Source organism: Zosterops lateralis (genome assembly GCF_965231275.1).
Source record: "Zosterops lateralis genome assembly, chromosome: 6".
Taxonomy (NCBI): domain Eukaryota; kingdom Metazoa; phylum Chordata; class Aves; order Passeriformes; family Zosteropidae; genus Zosterops; species Zosterops lateralis.
The window spans coordinates 13,178,307-13,200,075 of record NC_139761.1 but is presented as its reverse complement, the minus strand read 5'-3'; positions in this window follow the sequence as shown (position 1 = coordinate 13,200,075).

Below are 21,769 nucleotides of genomic sequence, written 5' to 3'. Positions count from 1 at the left end.
GAGAAATGGTTTTTTACTCTTCCTTGTTGTTGTTACTGGATCTCTTGCAAGGTCAGATGGGATGCAGGGCTTTGCTCCCCATGTTTTGTGTCTGTGATCACAAAATATGCCTGACCGTGAATATTCACTGTTAATTCACATTGAAGCAAGCCAGTAGAATTGTGATTTCTGAAATATTGTTTTTTGACAAAAACCTGGCAATATTAGCTGCCACGTCGCCTTCCCATTTCTGCTGCAGACATTAACTTTACAGTCTCAATGGTCCAAATAAAAATAATTTAAAATTTAAGTATAAACAGTAGAAGTGCTTGCTACACTTAGAGCATGCAGACCATACTACTCAGTCCTCTGCTGGACAGTCCTCCCTTATCATCTCTAGTCCAGTTTTAAAAGGTCAGATTTCTAATGCAGAAGGGGTTATCTTCACAAAATAAACATTAAGATGTAGACAAATGAAGGTTCAGGTCAAACATGCCTGTGAAGAGGGACAATATAAGGAGCTTTATGGTTTGTTTTTTCTAGGGCTTTTGAGGGTGTTTTTTTATGAAAAGAAATAGTACAGCTTTTAAGTTTGACGAGACCCCAGGAGAGAAGGACTAACCTCAGTGCAGAACCATAAACTTGTACAAACTTTAAGGAAAGAATAGTCAAGAAAATACTACATGGAGTCAGAAATCACAGGTCCATCTGTGGCATGTGAATACCTCCGGGTAGCTCCACAGCTTGTCCCCACCATCAGTTTGACTCATTCTCTGTTTTGCACATTCTCTATTTTGCCCATTCTCTGCCTCCAAACTTCCACAGTGCATCCTCTCAGGCTCCCCTTTGGAGTAAGACAAACACCTCCCACCAGAGAAATTAACTTGTGTCATTGCTGACTGACATATTTATTTAGCAGTAAGGTAGCTCAGTTCAACAGAGAAATATATCGGATCTACCGTTCTACTGAAAAACTGCTGCTTGAACAAAAGCAAATGAGCTATCCCACAGGTCAGCAGATAATCTGTCACTCACTTATTCTTCACAGTGTCCCAGGAAGGTCATAAATCGCCAGGATATCAGTTCAGTACTGTATTCCCCCAGCCTCCACTTTCTGCTGGCTATTGGCTTCTTTCCATCCATTTCAACCCAGTGAAGACACAAGGAAAAGTGAGCATTGTGAAATCTTACACTCTTCTCCCCGGTCCCACCTCCTTCCAGAGCTAAATTGCATGACTAAATTTACAGCTTTCTCATGCCAGAACAGCACCTGGGAACATGTCAGGCTGGATTGTGAGGCAAAACTCCGTCCCAAAATATTTCCAGGTTTTAATTTTTCAGGGGAAGGAACCATCTTTTTGTTTTGTGTTAGTATCTAACACCTTGCACAATGGGGGATTTAGGGTTGTTACATAGTGCTTCAGTGCAAATGATAAATAATGATGTGCCCATGGAAATACAGTTCCTTCAGCTACTTTTTTTATGGCATCCTCCAATATGCCTCTTCGGCTTAGACCATATTTGCAAGTAGCTAGTGCATACGAATAAACCGATATAGTGAATAACTGGTGCTAAGGACTTTGTGTCCTCAATGCCTATCTTTTTGGGGGTTACTTCAAACTAATTCTAGTCTGGCCCCATGGACTTGCTGCACATTAACAAGTGGAATGTATTAGGTGTGACTGCAGAGCACAACTTCTATATTTATTTCATCTGAAAGAAATCCAGATTGTGTTCCCTGAGTCCATTCTGCAGTGCAAGCCACAGCACTCACAACACACTGTTGTAAAATGCAACTGATGTCTTCTCTGACACCCCTCATGTTTGGTAGGTCCTGTGTGTGGCTCCATGGGTGCTGTTTGCAGAGAAGCAGTGCACAAATCTGCTACACTGAGTAAATTCTGCAATGTATAGTTAGGATGCAAATCATTTGCAGATAGTCAACAAAAAAAGGGAGAGAGAAACATATGCCTCTTCTTGTTCTTTTTCCTTTTTTTTTTTTTTTTTTTTTTTTTTTTTTTTTGGGTTTTTTTGGGTTTTTTTGTTGTTTTTTTTTTTGTTGTTTGCACAAACAGCTTTATCAGTGAGTCTTTCTGATACAACCCTCAGGGAACTTGAAGCCTGTAGCAGTGTTACACTTGACTGTAATTTCAGACAATTTGCACAAAATGGGGAATTTTGGGTGGTCTTTCAAACCCGAGTTTCGATATTTTCTTCCAGAGTTGTGTTTGCAGGTGATGGCCCTTTACCTACTAACTTCTTCTGTCCCAGCATACATAGTTCAGAGTCAAAAATGCAGTCAGTACTTGTATTTTCATTTGCGAAGCCTGTCTGAAGTGGGTAACTGCTTCATACATTTGGGTGTGTTTAAATTACATATCAGGATACAGATCAAAGATGGCAAATGGCCTCCTGCCAAGATACTTTAAAAATCAGACCATATTTGTAAGAGACAACTATAAGGGGCCCAATTTCCAGAAATTGTGACAGTACTGGCAGTCCTTTTGGAACCTCAGAGTTCTGTTTTCCTCTAAAAAACCCCCCCTGTGTCCCATACTTTTATTTGAACAAGTATTTGAATAAGAACAGTTGAAACTAAAGGGAATGCCATATCTCATTCCTCATTAAACTGACCACTTGATTTTAATTACCCAGGAAAACATGACAATATTTTCCCATGGATGAGGAACCTTCCCATCCAATCAAAACAGCTTCAAGCTTGAATTTAAATATGCATAGCTGGTCTAGAGGGATATGGTTGATGCGTATCTGAGATGAGAATCTGGGCTATACAGTTTGATCTGGTTCTTGGGGTTCTTGGAGTTCTTGGAGTTATCTGTCTAACCATGGCTGCATCTCATCCCATCAGGCAGTGGGTATCAAAGCCTTATGTGCAGTCCCCGTGGAACAAGTCAACTACATGTATTATCTTCATTCCAAGAACCAACTCCAGATACACAGAGCTTTAATAAGTAAATGATTTTTTCTGCCCACAACTCAATAATTAATACCTCCTCTCAAAAAATTAATTCAAGCTGCCTTCACATGACAATTTTAGACTCCATGCTCTCATCTCAATTAACATAAAGCCACTCCTTTCTTTGTGCATTTAGGTCATCCCATCTTCACTTGCTTTTACTCTCCTGGTATCAGTAAAATTAAATTAGGTTCACCTCAGGTATATATAACTAATAAAAGGCACTTTTCTTGAGCAAAACTAATTGTATCCATCTTCCTTCCCAACAGGAATGTGGACTTCACTTATTCCAGTCTCATAACTGTCCCTATCACACCTCTCCACAGAGTACTGTCAGTAAGTGCCAGCTACCCAAGGACAGATACTGCTTAAAGTGTGGGAAGAACAGAGAGAGTCTGTTCAACCAGTACTTTTTGAGGGAAAGAAAGGGCACAGAGCTACCCAGAGTCAAGCCTTGAATTCTTTTTATATATATATATATATTTATTTTTTTTTTTTTTCCACTGATGAAAGTAGCCTCTTAGCCCGTCCTTTTCACAGTGTCACCTGCCACTGGAAAAGAGCATGTTAAGCTTCTGCACAGGACGTCCAACAGCTGAACCAGAACTACAGTGAGGAAATATCATCTCCTTTGCTTCCATCTATTGAGCCTTCTTACACAGATATTGCTTTTTCATGCTTAGGCACATACAGATTTACCAAGGGGGTTCCTATTCCCATTAACTCCAACCAACACAGTACCTGCTCCTATGCTTTGTCAAAAGTCTGTTGAGGTGGCAGCTATGCCAGTCATGTGCAGGATGGACATTACAGAAAGGAAAGACATCCACTGATCTTCGGTGAGCTCTGAGAGAGACATTTTTCTACCTCAGGCCTTCTGAAGTAGAGAAGTTCATGTCCACTGTACAGTGTCTGTGTGTGGAAGCAGGAGAGGCAGCACCTGCTCTGCCCATTCTCTCCCAGTCTCTGTGGTCACTGACCTTACAAGTACCACACAAGGAGCAGTGGAACAGGGGATGTGTGCTTGTGAAACCCACATGGAATCAGTCCCAACAAGACTACTGCTCACACGCTTACAATTACATATTGAAGCATCTTCTGTGTCACGGTGTCTCATCTCTCTGCCACAAGGAAGGAAGTACCATGAATGATTGATGCACAGGGGTGTGAGCAGCTCTCTCCCAGGTCTGTTTTCTTCTACAGAGCATACACTTGTGGTTTGCTTTGTCTTTTCTGTCTCCCTCTGCAGTGGTGGTTTGAGAAAGCAGATCTTCCCCTCTAGGGAGAATTTGCCCTGCTAATGCGCAGATCCCATTGCTATACATGAGAACACTACTGCATATACTGCATTGCAAGCGTGGCGGCAGACATCTAGCATCATCTTCCAAGGGCTGCAGTTCATGTTTTTTTACCCCAATATCAATCAAAATCGATATTGACATTCTTCATTGATCAAAACCAGCATTTTGGCAATTAATTTACTAAAGAGCTCAAATAAAAAATTGATAATTTTTGTCATATTTACCCCCACAGCCCTATCTAGTTTGTGCTCCCCACACGATAAGTGCTATCTCTCCGATAAGCTGCATTGGCTCACAAATTAAACCAAAAAAGGTGCTCCATTCTCCTTATACTGTGGATAATCAAGAGGTCTAGGGATGAACAGGAAAGGACAGAGAGGTATTCTCTCTTTAAGTCTGTCCATCAGACACCACTGCTGACATGTGTCAGAACAACCTCTGCAGCAGACTGTGCCACAGGTAACCTTCAGGAAGTGTTTCTTTTTTTGCAAGCCATTGAGTACTTTGGAATCCAGGTCTGTTTGAGCACCTCTCAGGATGCCTTCACTGTCTTCTAAAGGTGGACCCTGTGCTGCACCGTGCTCAAATATTTATGGATTACTACTATGCAGGAACTGCAAGGATAGATTGGCTTCCTCTTCAGAACAGAAGTGGGAAGAGCAGAAGCCCCACCATCCGTTCTGATCTCTGTGCCTGCACTTGGCGAGAGGAATAAGTTTTATTATGAAATATAAGAGCTCTTACCCCAGAACACGGAGGTGAAGTGGCTGCTCTTGTTTCTCAGCTGAGGCTGAAACCGGCCTGGAAACCCTGAGGTCAGTTTACCTAGGGAAAGGAGCCTGCCACTGTGACATTTCCCTCCGGAGGGTGACTGCAGCACCTCAAGGGTAACCAGGGCTCAGTGGCTGTTTATTTATGCTCTGTGGTGCCGTGTCCTGCAGGGCATGTGTAAGTCCATGAAATAATGATGAATCAAAGGGGTAATTAAAAACCACAGCAACACTGATCTGCTGAAATTTCAGAGGGAGTTCGGGGCACACGAGGGGACTGTCCATCTTACCTCACGCAGGGCCAGCTTGATTGGCCTGCTGGGAATTGCAGATGGCAAAGCTGCTCACCTGTGGCCGGGAGGGCTCCCAGTGCAGCAGCCTTCTGGCTTCTCAAAGCAGCAAAACAGGAGGATGGGGAGTGTGTGGTCACAGCTGCCACCCTCTGCCCTTGCAGAGCAGCAGAGAAATCATTTAAAGATACAGGTCTATTTCTCAACCCTTGCTCTTTCACCCACAGAAGGCAAACCCCATATTTTTACATAAGGACTTTTTCCCTACTAAGAGCCATTAGGTTTTAACGATTCTTTGTTGTATGTGGTCACTATTGAACATTGACTCACAACTAAGTCTTCTGGTTTAATCCACCTTCCATTAGTTTATTTTCCAAATTCAAAAACTCCGGGGGACATTGCACATCAACCTCTACCTCTAAACGGAATCTCATTTCAGTTTCTAATTCAAATAAGAATAAATATAAGCTAACTTGGGGTCGATGACTTTCCCTCAGATAACAAGATGTCTTTCTTCAGTTTGGACTTCAGTTTGGACTGAGGGATCATTTCTCAACCTGTAACTTAAAGATTATGGGTTTCAAACTACTTCAGAAGCTGTCTTTTTGTCAGAGCAGAAATAAATATGGAGCTCACTAAATTAACAGTGATGTCATAGTTTTCCTTGGCATATTCTGTGCATCATTATATAATCAGAGATTTTAACATTCTTTTTATAAATCACAGCCTATTTTTCATTCTTTGCTTCCTCCCACTTCATTTGCTATTGATGGCTGCTGCTAAAGTTCCCTTACCTTTTGGAAAGGAAGTAGGTTAAGAACAAAAAGAAGAACTCTATCAGATTAAGGCAAACATGTGGGTCCTACTGAGAAATGATGCATCTTACAATAGTACCAGCAAAACAGCTTACTTTGAAGGCTAAATATATCCAGAGACTTCTGTAAGCCAAAAGCAGCTGTCTTCTGCTTGTTTTCAAGTTGTTAGACTCCTGATGTCCCAAAAAACGCAGCCTCATAAGGGTCAAAATTGATGCAATCAGGATAATAAAATCACTCTGACAAGACTGCAGTTTATACTTAGTTTATAATTAGGAGTCTGCTCTCTCAGGTTTAGATACTGTAAAGTTCCAGGGAATTGTTAAGCTATTCACAGCACTCTGCTGCTACTAAACTAGGAAAATATAAAGTCCTAAAAATACCCTCATGTAAACACATCAGAAATGGAAGGATGGGAAATCCAGACAAAAAAGAAACCCATGTAGAGTTCTGTCTTCTACACAGGAAAATGGTGAGACTTTGCAATATTTGATTTGAGGCTAGCTGACAAAGAAATATTATCTTTGAAAATAAAGTGAACCAGAGCCTAAATTAGGATGAATTTTAAATATTTTAAGGTGAATTTTACAAATCACATATTATGTTTTTTGTACTTTAAAACTGAAAAGAATCCATTCTGATCAATCTATTTTTTTTATCATTCTAAAGACAAATACGAGGACTCCTTGTGACTTCTAATCTGGAGGGCAATTAATACAGATTTCTGATTTTGGACTGTATCTCTCATTATAGAAACTTCTCTGCCCAGATGCACTCACCTATCTTCATAAAACTGTTTTCATACCTCCAGCCAAACTTCCTTTTTTTTTGTCTAGAGGACATCTCATTTTTGCCAATGTCCTTTAATGCATTGTTCAGCCCCAAATGATTACCTTATCTCCAATCAAAATTGACTAGAAGAGTGTGAGTTTTAAACACCTCTCTCCTCTGAGTGAGAAATTATAAATGTATCCATAATTACCTGCTATAAGGATCAAAAAGCTGAAGTAGCATCAAAACCAGAGAAACTTACTAAAAACTCATCTGAGTTATTGTCTGTACTAAGGTTACAGTGAGCAGATTTTGGAAATCTTCCAATCTGAAAAATCTCAATACCAGAACTAAATCCTGTGCAATTCTATTGTATTTTGACTGTGTTCATGAAAAAGAGGTTTTCAGAATTATATTGGCTTAATTTTTTACTTTTTTCTGGGTCAGAAGGATATCCTATAGGTAACAGATTTTTGCTTTTCATTTGCATAGAAATGTAGCATGATTTCATTTATTAACTTATATTTATCATCAGTTACATGAATTAGATGCAGATCTAAGGCATCCAATTACAAATGTCTCTAGTACCTCCCTCACTCACCTAGCTAAGGATGGGAACTGCATTTTGATTTTGTGTCCAAAACTGACAATCATCAGTATTCAAAAAATCCAGAGTCAGCTCCCAAAATAATGTGAAGCTAGTGTAGAAATCACAAGCTTTTTAAAGCCCATCTTAAATATTGGCTTTAAAATAAAATCTACTGAACTTTTAAAGGTTCCTTTTTTTCAAATTGTTCCTGGCAAACAGAAGAGCTATAAATGTTCATATTGCTAAAATAAAATAAACAAGGGGTTTATTTCTTTAAATCCTACAGGTGTTAATAACAACACTAAAGATGGTGGGATTCCTGATGCAACCTGGAGAATTGACTGCACTGCCTCTTTAGCTGTCCACAGCAAAATGTTCTCAGCATTGACTTCCACTCTGCATCAATATTTACTGCTCCTTAGAGCCCAGTGGCTCAGAATTAGTGACCTGATTTTTAATTAAGAGCCAAGCTCAGTATTTTGGGTGGTTTAAGTACCATGCTGTATCAGTTGTCTGGACAGAGCTGACTGAGGTGTGCTGAACATGCAGATTTGTCGTGGTGTCCTCAGCCCACTGCTTGCTTTGAGATGACACACACGGGCTCTTCCACTGGTTTAGGGTGTGCTCCCAGCTGGGCAGTGGTTACCTCTCCTCTGAAAACAGAGTCCTTTAATCACTTTGCAATGGGGAGCTTTGCAGGGCCTCTAAAATGCATATTTACACAGCCATATTCATCCCCTGGTAGCCTAAAAAAGGTTTTTCCAAAGTTAAACATAAGCATTCAGCTTGCAGGTGGAACCCATGGGATATGCTCAGTTGCCTGGAAAATCACTTTAAAAATTAGCATGTCTGCTCTGTAATATATTATGTGTGGTTTCTTTCTTGACTTACAAGGAATGAAAGCATTGACTGTAGGACCTGAATTTTATTGTGCTGTACAAAATTGCTTTCCAAAAGGGCTGGACTGATAGAAATATTTGTTTCACCTTTGCAACACCTCTTTTTCTCAAGAGAATTCTCCAAAAGCACCAGATTTTCCTGTTGAGTCAGCCCAAGTGCCTGTGTCAATGGCCTCTGGAGAGAAACACCTCAACACATCCATAGAATGAAGGCACCACCTGCAAAAATCAGAATTTCCATATACAATTCTCTTATATATTAACCAGTCTTCATGCTAGTTCCAGAGTCCCATGACACCTCATGCTGTTATATTTTATCTGTCACACTATAGCTGTAAACCAATGAGAAATAGCCAATGCCTTATACATTTTGGCTAAGGCAAAAAAATTAAATACAGATATACTTAACCAAAATACATTGATAGTCTTTCAAAATTAAGAGGAAACACCACAAATTAATAGACCTGAACCATGTCCTCTTCCAGACTGATGTTAAGGTCATGGAATAGTCAATGAAATGCTCTCTGATTGAGGAAGTGTCCATCAGTTAAGAGGTTCCATAAAAATATTAGAGCATGATAATTTTGAGAGGATAAAGAAATAATAGTGTTTATTACAAATGTTATTTGCATATCTTACTGGCTTTAGGTTTAACTAAACCTTCATGCTCAATGCACTGAGAAATGCATTGTCCTTCAGTGACACAGTTTTCAGTCTAACAAGACTGGAAAGAGGCAAGAAAGGCTTACTCATCTTATGGCCATTATTCTATAGAGTGAACTGAGAAAAGTCATGGAATAGCACCAGAACTGTGAAAAATTTGGGGACTGAGCATCATCATGTGAAGTCCCTGTTCGGTGTTTCAGCTTCTACTTCAATAAAATAAAACTTCCCCACAATTTATGTTCTTAGCCCTCCCCCACTATGCTGCCAACACACACCACTTCACTGGTGAATGCCATGGATTCAACAGCTCAGTGACTGCAGTGACATTGGCAAGGATATAATATTTGCCATATGGACAAGGCCAGTCCAGGGTGGACTGCCCAGAGGACTGTTCCTGAGCTCATCTCATAGCATCTCTGTGTTCCCCATCCTACACTCTTCCCTCAGGGACTCTACAGGGATTTGTGCCCTTCCTCCTGAAGGGATTAGCCCCAGTTCCCAACTGACCAGAGATATTGGTCTGAAGTCCATGTGTCTTCATTCTGCAAATGTGGTCACTGGAGCCCGCTCACACAGGCCTAGAGGAGGGACTGAGAAAGAGATACACAGATATCTTTGGGCTAATCTGTACTTCACACAGAGCACTGTTGTGTTTGACATATGTCTTAGGTGTGTAGGGAGTTATATCAGTGGAAACCTATGGTTCATTACCAATCTGCTTTGGTCTGGAGAAGGGGAGCTGGAAACAGGAGGGGGGAAAAATACCCAGATGGGAAATGAACCTGTGCATCTCTCCTGGGAAAATGCATTTCAGTCATTCAAGCAACAGCCTAGCCTATGGAAAAAAAGATTGTTCTTTCCAGCTGTTATGCCAAAAGAAAAAATAAATTTAAAGTGGAATTAAAATGGAAAAGTGAATAAATTGAGCATATTTTTATCATACTCTTTCTTGCAAATTACTTACAGCATTCTTGTTTCTTGTGAGGAACCATTTTTAATATTAAAGTAGTCATACACATTTCCAAAAAGTGCTTCCTGAAAAACCGAAACCATTATTATCTTAAACTCCCACACAGTTTGTTTAAAAATATCTTTAAATACTATTAAAGAACAATCATTATGTAGGTTTATATCTTATGAGTAGGAAGCAGAAACCGTCAATGAATCATATTATTTCTCCTTCTGTAACAACAACACCATCAACTACCACAATAACAAAAAAGTTTATGCTCACTGTATGTATACCTGTTTTACAGGCAGTTTCCTGCCTTGAAATCTGCATAATAGGTAAGCTGTGGTAAGTGTAGTATGCTGTTTACTGCCAATCCACTGTGGATAGCCAGGCATGCTTGGTCTAGTGCATTGCTCCTCCTTTGGGTGCAGCTCCTTGCTGAAGCCTATGACAGCCCTGAAACAGCAACTATAGCTTCTACAGATTCTAGAATCTGCTTCTGAAAGGTGCTGCCAGATATACAGAGCTAGATATTTAAATCATCATAAATCACACAATATTTTTTTTCTTTTAGTCAAAAGCAATGATTTAAGTTGTAGAAAATATTTTCAGTTGTATGCTGCTTTATGGAGGGAAGTGACAATGGGACATTGGTGAGGGAAGAGAAAGATTGCAAGAGACATGAAAAAAACACCATGGAGATCAATATTTAATCTAGAATTATGAGTGTACAGTATGTACTGTGCATTTTTTAAATTTAACTTGGCTTTTACTATTACTCAGTAGGAGGGGAACAGATACTGAGAGCCCTGGATAGCAACCATAAGAAGCATGTTTAAATACACATATTTTCAGGAGATCTGTAAATACAAGAAGAACGGATGTCGTCTCTCTGATCTTTTTTCATGTTGGAAAGTCTGAGAGCTTTACCTGAGAGATTTAATTTCTGGTGAAAGAATTTGTAAAATAATTTCCCAAGTTTCTGCTGCATTGTATTACAGCACGTAAGAAAAGATGTTTGTGTTGCCCAATTCTTGAATACAAAAACAATGTGCACATCACTTTTCCCAGTGGAAATACTGATGATATACAGAGTCATAAATAAATACTAAGTCAGGAGTCTTAGTGTGGGAAAGCCCCCATCCTCTTTGTGTTTTCAGTCAGGAAGCATGCGGGTAGCACAGACTAATCCTGCTCAAATAGTGCTAGAGAAATTATGGCAGCATGTATTTATCATGATTTTAACAATGCTTTGAGTGTATGCATGTACAATACATATGTAATAACTCTCCTTTATGGACATTTATATGGCACTTCTAGGTTTTTCTGAAGACCTTTAAAGTTAGCTGGACAGAAAGGGTTAGGCACCAAGGGGAGGAAAATTATTTTAAGAATTTAAAAATTATGGTATCAGGTATCATCTGCTTGCTAATGAAGCTTCAAAGTTATTTCCAGGGCAGAATTCTGCAGATTGCTCCAGAGAAAGAGTTCAATGGTCTATCTAAAGACCTCATTCCATCATTAATGAGTGCTTAACCCCAGAATATTTGAACTTGGACTACATGACCAGTAGTCAATTTTCACTAGCAGTTTTTTTTTTTGATCCTGAAAATCTGTAGCCGTGTCATCAGCTCCTTCTTAATTATACCGTATTCTTTACATCTGTCCTGCTAAATAACTCTAATTGAAATAGCACCGGCGTGAATTTTCGTAATGTTCCCCCCAAGACATCCCGAAAGTGACTCACACGAGAAAACAGACTGAAGTCACAGCTGGAAGCACGTCAAGGATCATTTCCATTTTTACATGATTAATTTGAATTTAATATCTTAAATCAAAACCTGATTAATTTAAATAAAATTTTGATGGTGCCCTGCTTCTAATATACATTGCAGTAATTAGATTCAGCTTAATGTGATTTTTTTACATAATTAAAAAAAAGAGCAAGTCAAGTGTAACAATGCAGAGTTGGTACAAATCTGTCCATATATACACATATAATACACATGGGATTTTGTTGAGATGTTGCTCAGGTACAGGAGAGATCACATCTGGATGTCTGTGCTATACCTCAGCTTATGGCATATGTAGGATATTCCACTTCTATTTCACTGCAATATGAATGGCTGTCCTTCAAAAAATATAGACAGAAAGTACAGATGAAATCACATAAAAATGAGCAAAAATATTAGCAATGCAATACTCTTGGTCATCTTCTCAATTCTAGTTCTTCTCACATTTCAAACAACTTTGCTTTAGGAATTAGCTCTGGGTATCCTCAGAGTGAACATCTGCAGTGAACTATTTACAACAGCCCATGGGGTTCTGTTTTCCATGAGGCTTACAAAAATTCTTCATAAAATAAATTGTTACTGTGTTTTTATATGGGTTCCCCCTGCCTGTCTCTGCTTTTGCAGTGGTCCTATGTACATTGTGCATTATGACAGCCACAGAGGTAGCAAACAGCACTTGTGTTTTAGGATTAGATGAAGCCCACCTGCACCACACACCTGACCCTGAGGCTGGTTGTGATCAGTGCCTGTGGCTGATAATGTCCAGGACTTAGCAAGCAAAACTTTGCAAGGTGCACTTCAGGTAACACTCACAGTAATATTTTAGCCATTTCCAGCTTCTTTGTAGAGAAGAAGCTATTGCCATAATCTGAGCAATGGATTCACCTGCAGGTGTAGATGGAGCTTCAGTGAAGTCATACAACAAAATGCAGGTAGGCCAAAATCATAGGGAATCTACAGATGGAGTAGAAATTTGGGGGTTCTGAATTTGTGCTTCTGAATATCTGAATTTGTCTGAAGGTTTATGTAAAATTTACTTTTGTTCGAGGATAAAATATCCAATTCATTCCTGTAAATTTTTTATCTCTTAAGAAAAAAAAAAGTAATAAAAAACCCCAAAACACTGTTTCCCTGTCTCAAGTGACCAATTTACTGATCAAATTATTCCTCAATAATTAGATCTTTCTTCAGCAGGGCAACGAAACATCAACCTGACCCTTCAACAAGGAGTAATTCCAGTATATATCAAGCCGCTTGATTTCAATGGGACACTCCACCAGCTTTAAAACCCTGAGCATGTGCTTACCTAGGAGTAAATCACTATTAAGGAGAAGACAATGATAGAGGGTGCAAAACTCCTTTCCTGCCTGGGGCTGGCAGTTTTCAGGGAGGTACAACTGCCGTTCATCCTTTTATGAAGGCAAGTAAAGTCATTCACGTGTATTTGATAGCACCCAGCTCTCCAAAAGTCTTTCTATAAAGTATGTTATAGATATTATGTTATGGCACACAGATAATTTTTAATTTTATTATTTCTTTGAGTAAAAAAAATCCTCCTTATTGGTAAAACTAGTGTAGCTTTGCTGGTAATTCAGACAATTCAGATGATATGGACCTTCTCCCTCTCTTAAAACTCCTAAATTTATTGTCTTAAACCAGTAAAGAAAACAAACAAACAAACAAACCAACCGACAAAACCAAAACAAAAAACCTGAAAAAAAAAACAAACAAACAACACCCCCCTCCCCCCACAACAGGTGAAATATTCAAGTCAGTTTTCACCAGTAAGGCCAAGTTAAAATGCTTTTCAACAGAAATGAGGAAGAGCCTAGAGTAGAAATTGAAGAATTGGGCAAAAATAAAGACAGCTTTAGTTACAAAGTAGTCAGAGAGAAGGAAAGGGAACTAATTTACAGACTAATTCATGAACAAGATTTAGCTTCTGCAAAAATGCTACATATAGTGATTTACAACAACTCTGTCTATTCTTCAGGCTCTTAACTATCTCTTCACTTTATTGAAATTGTCAAAATACTCATTTTCATGAAATATCAGATCCTCACAATGTTGCTGTCACAGCAAGGGCTTCTATGCCATCCTACTTGGCTCCTCGAATTTCCAAACACACTACCAGTGGATCACTGAAAATGTGTAGATACAAATTAAACTTGCTGAGTTTGACCAATCAACCCTCCAAGACTTTTTGTTCTGTGGGTTTTGTAGACAGAAGCCAGTGAGGTTGAATACTGATTCCAGAGAACTTGCTTATTCATTATTCATTGAAGATAACTAATAATAAAAAAATGCCACCTTTTATCTTACAGCAAAAACTTTTGACGACAATCAAATTATTTTTTTATTCTAAATTTAGGCTTCTCTAGATGTCTACTACAATATGATCCAAAAATAACAGCATAGGTACTATCTGGGGAATAACTACTTTGGAGTTTATATTCTTATTCAGAAGTTAAAGTCAAAACAAAATTAATCGTGAAGGTTTATCTATAATGTATCACCGTTCATTTCAGAAAAAAATAACTTTGCCAGCAGCAGAAGGGAAGTACTTTCAAGCAGTTACATTAAACTATAGACTCCAAGGAGAAGATTACAGATCTTCCATATTCAGCAACATGAATCAAAACTCTTAGGAACTAGTCTAACTTTCTTTTCTTTTCTTTTTTTTCTCCCTCTTTTTATTACAGCAAGGCAGTAGGGATTGCTTTTTGTATAGGCTATGATTTAGATGGCTAATTGAAAGTAAGCAGTGGTGAGCTGCTTCCTTGGTAAAATATTACCAAGACAATCTTATCTGAGTTTACAGAGTTATTTTCAATTTGTAAATGCTGTATTCATTTCTACTAGATAAAGCACCTTTAAAAATCCTAGACCCAGGCATGACTGGATTTCTGTTGCAACTGCTCTGCACTGTTTCACCCTACACAAATGCCATCCAACCCACAGATAGATATAAACTTCCTCTCCTTATGAATAGTTTTACTATTAAAAATAAGCTCAATCCATTTTATGGTAAATAAATTTAATGATATACTGAATCCTCATAACTTTGAGTTGATGTCATCCTGCCAGATACCTGCTCTGCAAGAGAATCTCCCTCATTAGAGCCTACACCTCTTAGAATCTCACCTTTGCAGATGTATCTCTTGCCTGTAACACAAAGAAAATCCTAGTCTTTGTTACACCGTTATAATAGATGTAAATTAGTGTTTTGCCATTGTTTGTTGCTGTAATCATAGAGGCAAGTATATATATTCCTAACAGTTACCTTATTTTCAATTTGCAAAGCATACTGTGCTTAATCCCATGAGGCAGTCTGTGGTTCTAGATATGAATTTAGAAAGGTAATTAGACCTGGGGGTGGGGGGGTAGCAGGGAGATTGTCCCTGAGATAGAAAAAGCAGATTCCTGCCAGGTCCAGAGGGGTCTTTAATAGGTCCCAGGCTGGTCACAGTTCTTGTCCTAGTTTATTACTTGCTTCCATTGTGTGAAACAGCTTATTTGTTCATGTAAATGTAAATCATGTTGATACTAGTAAAAGGATTTTTGTTGCTACTTTTTTTTATTTTAATCCAGAAGGGTCATAGAGCTGGGTTTTAAGGACTGGCAACAAGCTATGTTTTTACCAAAGATCTCTGCATCTTTATAATCAAGTAGATAGTAAAAGTGACATATTGATAAAAGTTTTAAGGCATCTCTGGTGGGTGGCAGTAATTTTAAATATCATACAATCATCATTAAGTCATTTATGTAAATGAAAAGTACTTGGCAACTCTGTATGGCAAGAAATAGCACCACTTTTTCTGCATCTCTGCTTCCTTTCTCTCTTCTTTTCCCCTTTTGCTGACTGTAGCATAGTGCACAACGTAGAGATGAACTCACCTTAAGGGCTGTGTGAAGAATTTCTGTACAAAATATCAGACACCTATGTGAGACAGCATGTGAAGAGTAAATAATGATAAGACAGTCAAATTAATCTATCATGAAAAATGTCTAAAGGAATTTCTATAAGCTGAAATCGTTGTGGTGTATTGATGAGTTAAAAAAAAAAAAAAAAAAAGATATATGGATTTATGTGGGTTTGAATTAGGTGGCTTCTTACCCCATTCTCAGTCTCACCAATTGAAACCCAGATCCAGATCTGATTTCTGTGGCATTAGGACAAGTCTGGTTTGTGTCCTGCACATCTCAGTTTGAGTTGATGACTGGCTTCAAGTGGTACTACAAATCTCCCTTCAGAGAAAAGGAAGGGTAAGGATCTAATCACTCACCCAGGCTTTACTTTCAAAAATTGACATTGTCATCTGAAGTCTTTCTGAGCAGGAGAAATGGAGGCAGTTTGAGATAAACTGTTTTTGTTTGCCCAGATGTCTGACAATATTTAAGGGCCAGATTCTGCCCTCAAGCTGCTTTGGTAGGCAGCGTGAGCACTCACTCTTGGGAAGATTCTGTGCCTAAATGTTCTCACTTTTCAACACATTGTTACCCTCCCACATATCTATTCACGCAGAAAAACAGAATGGTGAACCTCCCTCAGGGGTTTTAATGCAAGTCTGTTGAGTCACCCTGTTTTTTGGATTGAGTTAGGGGTGTAGTATTGGGTTGGAAGGTGATAAAGATGCCAGGAATATATGAAGAAAATCCTGTTCTCAGGCCAGTAGATAGAGCATAAATTCTATCCTCATATCTGTGCACAGAGGCTGTTGCTAAACCTCCAGAGGCAACTAGCCAGTAGGAAATATTAGGCTCAGAGACCTAAATAGACAGCTGCACAGCCAGTTGGCTCAGTGCTGTGTCTACTGGGCTGTGTCTGTGGCTTCCCTGGTGGGAGTCTGGGAGTGTGCAGAGCTAGCCAAGGCTGCTACAAACAACTTCAGTGCATCAGTGTCTTTGCACATGGTTGAGGCCATCAGTAGACACAGTAGCACAGGACTTACATATTTCCCTAGCTCCTCATCTTGTTCTGTGCCCACTGTGTCTCTCTGAGCAGAGCATTTCCGTGAAAGAGGGTCCTGTGTGAACCTGTAGTCCAAGCTCACATTTTCATACATCAACATACATCAACATCAAGTAACATCAACTCTGCCACTTTATTCTGTCTTGGAGCTTCACACCACTCTCCCTGGCAGAAAAGTGAAGTGACGTGTCAACTTCTGCTTCCTGACAGAACCTTCCTATAAGATTTCATTGAGGATCACTTCTGGTAAGCACTTCCCAAGAATGCTTATTAAAGAAATTAGAAAGTATAGTGCATCAGGAAAGACATTTGTTTTAATTCAATTGAATTTTTTATTTATTGGAAGCCTGTATTGTTCCTAATGCCTAGGGCACCAGTCTCCTATTGCTAGATTTTTGCCAACAAATGCAACATTCATTTTAAGGGAAATATTTCTTACATTTGCCCAGTAATCAAGAATAGATTAGAGTGCTTCATAACTAATAAATACTGGTGAGAAGGATCCTGCATGAAACTACAGTACAACTTGAGTAGATTCGAGTTCTAAGATAGTGAAATCCAGGTTGGTGGCTTTGTGAGGGCTATAACTAGTCCTACTAAAAATTAAAAGAAATTTAGATCAGGATAAAAGTTTGGGGGTTTATGTTTGTTCCAACAGATAAAGTAGAAAAAATATTATACAGAGAAGCAAAATTCCCAGCTGAACGTGTGACTTGAGAACTGGTAAAATTGACTTCTAGTAAGTTTGAGGTCTGAAAATGCAAAAGGAAATGGGTGAAACATGATTAGTTCATTAAGTCACTATTGGAGATAAGTGATATCTCTGGTAACTGATTAAGAAATCCTAAGAGATTTTACAAATTCACTAAGAGTTAACTGTTAGAGCTCAGCATGAATGTGCCCCACTCAGAACTGTTGCCACATGAGCATGTTAAGCTGTTTGCCTCAAAAAAGTTATCATCTGCTCTTGATTTCCCCACATGAAGAGGATTTCAGCACGGACTCACCAAAATTGTCTTGCACACTTCAGACACCAACAGCACCCCAATTCCATGATCAGTCTTCTGCTTCCTTTTCCTTTGACCAAAGTATAAGTGTCAAAATGAAATAACCCCTAAATCCTGTCTCTTATTCCCTATAAGCTGCAGAACATCATCATACTCATCACTAGCAATCCAGCTGCATTCAGGAATTGGAGATGACCGGAAGTCATGTGGATGAAGTTGAGTGTTGTCTATCCCATTCCAAACCAGAAAGCCTGATCCTAAAAATGCGAAGGTAGAAAGCAGGCTCCTGAGTAGCACTGTAGCATTTTGTTCCTTCCTTACACAGAGTTAAGGCTGGCTAAAGAGGCAGCCTCAGAAGTTAGGAAATCCCCAAACAATGTAATCAATCCTTCCATGCCTGTGGTGAGCAATAAAAGTTTATATGAAACCTACAGCACTTCACACTGAATGGCTGAAAAATAGCACACATTTATCAGAATGCCTGAAAACACACCCCATTCTGGTGGAGCAAAGCAATCAGCGAAGCCATTCTTCACCTGGAAGATTTCCATTCTGTTTTGCTAACAGACTATATTCAGTATTGATGTGTCTCTGTGCACAGCAGAGCGCAGCCTGCGCGGTGCTGGGGCGGCGCATTCTCATGGCAGCACTGTCGCCGTCGCTGCTCCGCTGCACCCTGCCCCTGCAGCTCCTGGATTAAACCTGCACCCAACAGTGCTAACAGGCCAAAGGAGCTTGCCAGGGCTTCCCCCAGAGGATTTCAGTTTTTTAAGGGACTTTAAATCTGGCTGTTTTATCATGGAACCACAGGTCCATAAAGGGATGCTAAACGGATTAAATGAAGGTGTACCCTCTAATAGCCCTAATCCAATCATTGTGGATAGGACTGGATTGCAAAATGCTGCCACATTTTTTGGGATTTCCCTAAACAGCAGTGTCAATTGTGGTGCCAGGGGACAGAGCACTGGGATGCACCAACAGCTGTTGGTTTGTCTAGGTGTGCTTTCTTGCATTCTTCCAAAAGGGGGTTGAAAATCACATTAAAATCAGATCCACGCCCACATCAACATTCTAAATGGCTTTAAATCGCTGAAACTCTCCATTGGAAACATCCATAAAATTCAACTAAGGAGTTTCAGGTCTTTTTCATTAATTTCTTTAGGATATATTCTCGTTTACTAACTCAGCGATAGTCAACCTACAAGAGGTAGCATCTGAGTTTGGGATGGTGGCATATAAATCTCATATCATTAGTCTTTCTTACCAGATGTTTTCCACTTCTAGTCAGAAAAAGAAAAAAAAAAAAGAAAAAAAAAGAAAAAGGCACCACATTACATCGTATATTTGATGTTGGCATTCTGTTTAGCTCTAAAAGCAAAAAAAAAAAAAAAAAAAAAAAAAAAAAAAAAAAAAAAAAAAAGAAACAATTTTTCAGATAGTTAACTGAGCAGATCAAAAACTTTAAAAGCTTCATTCAAGATAAGCTTAAAAGAAAAAAAAAAACAACCCACCACCAAACAGCTCGAGAGTTCTCTTTATAATAAATCCATGGCCACTTTCGAACTTCACAGTTCTCACTGTCCTGTACACAACTCCCACTCAGTACATCACAGCAACAGTACAGATGGAGTTGTGATCTTCTTTACTCCAAAAGCACAGTCTTGTAGCTAAAGAAGGATATCTGTTAGCAGCTCAGGGTCTATATCATAGAGCTGAGCAATTCTCAGTACAGTGGTACATCCCGATTCGACAGGCAATCCAATTCTCTGCTTCCTCTGCTGCACAGTTTCTCCATCAAAAAGGTTCTCCACATGCAAAACAATCAGCCTTCACTGTTGTTTTTACATAAAATTGATTTAAGTGAGCAGAGCTGTTTATCATTGAGCTAAAGATCAGCATAGAACTAGATCACTTTGCAAGCTTTTTGCTTTGCACTCCTCCAATTAAAAATAAAAATGTTAAAATTTCCAAAAGGGCATTTTAAAGCCTACTAATTGATAATGCAGATAGTTGAAACTTTCTACAGTGATGGGAAAGAGAGTAGGGGGGAAAGTCAGCAAATTAGAAAACACAGCTTTTACATCTTCTGTAGCCATGTTCTTCTTGTTTTGGCACTGGCCAGAGCAGCAGTAAAAGCTGGAGGTTGCTGATCACTAAAAAGCATGGCCATGCTATCCCCAAGGAATGGCAAAGCAAAGTAGGGATATGTTGATCTATATATCTCCTAGGTAACCACCATCTTGAAGATCATGAAACTCCTCTATTTATAGTAGCTGAGCACCTCACAATCTTAATGTGATTAATGAATATCCTTAGGCCATCTGGGTAAGGAAGTGCATCTATTATCTGTATTTTAGACGTGGGAAATGAAGGTCTAGAAACCTACATCTCAAAAGTGCTTAGACCCCTAATTTATTTCAAATACTTTTTTGTAGGATTAAGGATTCAAAATACATTTTAGGATATATACCCATGCCTCAGAGAAACTGAGACTTGAGTATGTACCTGGCATGGGTACCCCAAGCAGTAGGTCTGTGATGTATGGTTTCACTTCTGCACTACTACATTTTGCTTTTTGTTTGTTGACTTCTTTCTTTGGGACCTGTGTTGAACCATTTAGGCAAAAAAAAAAAGAAAAAAAAGAAAAAAAAACCAACAAAACAAACAAACAAACAAACAAAAAACCCCACAAACCCTCAAAGAAATATCTGAGATCATACAGGATAGCTGTGACAAAGCAGACACTGAAAAAAAAATTTTTCAGGCCAGACTACACAATGGACCATTTTCTCAAAAGTGTCCTCTTTTCCTGATACCAGAAGAAATTTTTGGATTTTGTGCAAAGCCTTTTGGGATTGCAATTAGAATTCTCACAAAATCCCAAAATTAGTATTGCCACCAATCCCTGAGCACACTGTGATTGGTAACTTGGGCTGTAATTATATATCACAAGTTAATATTTCTGCCAAGGAGAAAGCAGGTAATCCAGACGGGCAAGGGGAAGGAGCAGTCCATTGATTCACAGCTGACACTTATTCAGGGCATCTCTGTGATGGTGTTTGGAGCCATCTCTGGCCTCCCATTCCACAGCCACTAGGAGGTGTGCTTAATGCATAGGCACACAGAAACCTCCACACCTGGTGAAGAAGGGATCATGACTAGCACTGAGGGACACGGGGGCACTCAGGTAAAGACAAAGCATGACACTAGTGAATCATTGGTGTAAGCTGCTGTAGTTGTCTTGTAGATTTGAGCAGATCTGTGGCAATCCTCATGTAAACTGGTTGACAGAAATAGTCTCTGTCTACCCCAGTGAGGTGAGGAACATTGAGGCAATTCATCATCCTCCCTCCTTACTTCATAGGCACTCACAGATGATCAGACAAACATGAGGATTAAACTGCATGTATACAGATACTTTCTGTAAAAGGAATATGGGAAGAGCAGAATTCCCTGGAGAATATGATTGCAGCCTGACTATTTATGCCTGATAGCATGTTGCTCCTTAATTGTAACTACACAAGGAATAACAACATCTAAAAAAAAAAAAAAAGGACTGGCAGATGTTGAAGAATTTTCTGAGAACTGCCGTAAAAATTCCGGCTACCACAACAACGCAGTCTATGTAACCATACTGCCATACCTATACATCAATATATAACTGGAAGCCTTTCTTCTTCACCTTTTTAACCTATATGATTAAATACATAAGCACAAGCACATAACCCTGCTTATTTGGAGAGATGGGGCTTTCTGTTACCCCTAATATTTTAGAAATCTCAGAGGTAGAGCATGTATCTTTTTCTAAGGAGTGATAACTCCTTGATTAATTGACTATTCGCCTGTGCTGTTGTTTTCTATCTGCTTGACTAATACACCTTATAAGAAAAAACAGCTGCCAAGGAACATAGACAATGAATGTCCACGTCTTCTAATTGTGATAACTGTGCATGGAAATCTATTTCAGGTTGGATTTTTTTGATGTTTC